At 50.1% G+C, this 876-nt stretch overlaps 1 long non-coding RNA gene across 1 annotated transcript in view; it reads right to left on the bottom strand.

Moving 5' to 3' along the window:
* LOC112551168 overlaps window positions 1-40 on the bottom strand; it is a 25,734-nt gene extending 25,694 nt beyond the window's left edge. The window contains exon 1 of the long non-coding RNA XR_003095364.1: window positions 15-40. This is a non-coding gene — a long non-coding RNA (uncharacterized LOC112551168). The remainder of the gene's footprint in view (window positions 1-14) is intronic.
* Between the last annotated feature and the right edge of the window lie 836 nt (window positions 41-876).

Raw genomic sequence — 876 nt, 5'->3', positions numbered from 1 at the left:
CGTGGCGCAGTTACCATGGGACGGACGCCCTCTCCCTCCGGAAGTCACCGCCGGGAAAGGGAGGCGGGGCCCCAGCTCCGCCATCTTGAGTGTGGCACCCGGTGGGAGAACGGGAGGGGGGTAGGCACCATCTTGAGTGCGGCGCGGCCGCCCCCCTCTCCCTCCCGGTCTTAAAGGGCCAGTCATAGACGGCGGGCCGCGGGTAGGGGTGTGATCGTTCTTGCGCGGGAATTTCCACCCGTGCACGATGTGCGATCAGGCATGGTCTGTGTGTGCAAAATGTAGGATCGTAACGCTCTTAAAACTCTTGGTTCAGCGATGATACCTTTTATTAGACCAACTAAGAAATGGCAAAAAAAAAACCCAACCAAAAAAACCTTACTTTTTTTTCAAATCTTTTTGCGATTTCTTAGTTGATCTATAAGAAATGGCCCAAAAAACCTACCTAACTTTTTCCAAAAAAATCTTTTCTTAGTTTTTGTGATTTGCTACAACCCAAAGCAAGAGTTATAGAGTTTTGCATTTCTTTTGGTCTCAGATCAACACAGCTACCAAATGTACTCCCCATGGGCGACTGGGGCCACCTTGGTCGGGGGTGGGGCATATGCCCCCCCCCAGCAACAAGTCAGTGACCGGGGGTGAGGTATGCAGCGAGTGTGGCTGGTCAGGGGATGCAGCCCTGTGTACTCCTTACACATCGCCACTGCCACCCCCAAAACGTAGGATCATTTTTTAGGTGTGTAGGTTGCAGCCGGGTTGGTCTAAGGACGTAGGCAGACAAGGTTCTTTGGGTCAATCTGATATTTTTTATTAGAGCAACTTAAATAATTGGCAAAATTCTTCTTTACAAGCTTTTGGGTATAAATAGTCGACATC

This window comes from Alligator sinensis, unplaced genomic scaffold (genome assembly GCF_000455745.1).
Source record: "Alligator sinensis unplaced genomic scaffold, ASM45574v1 scaffold266_1, whole genome shotgun sequence".
Taxonomy (NCBI): domain Eukaryota; kingdom Metazoa; phylum Chordata; order Crocodylia; family Alligatoridae; genus Alligator; species Alligator sinensis.
The sequence above is the reverse complement of the archived record's forward strand: the minus strand, read 5'-3'. Positions and strand labels throughout refer to the sequence as shown.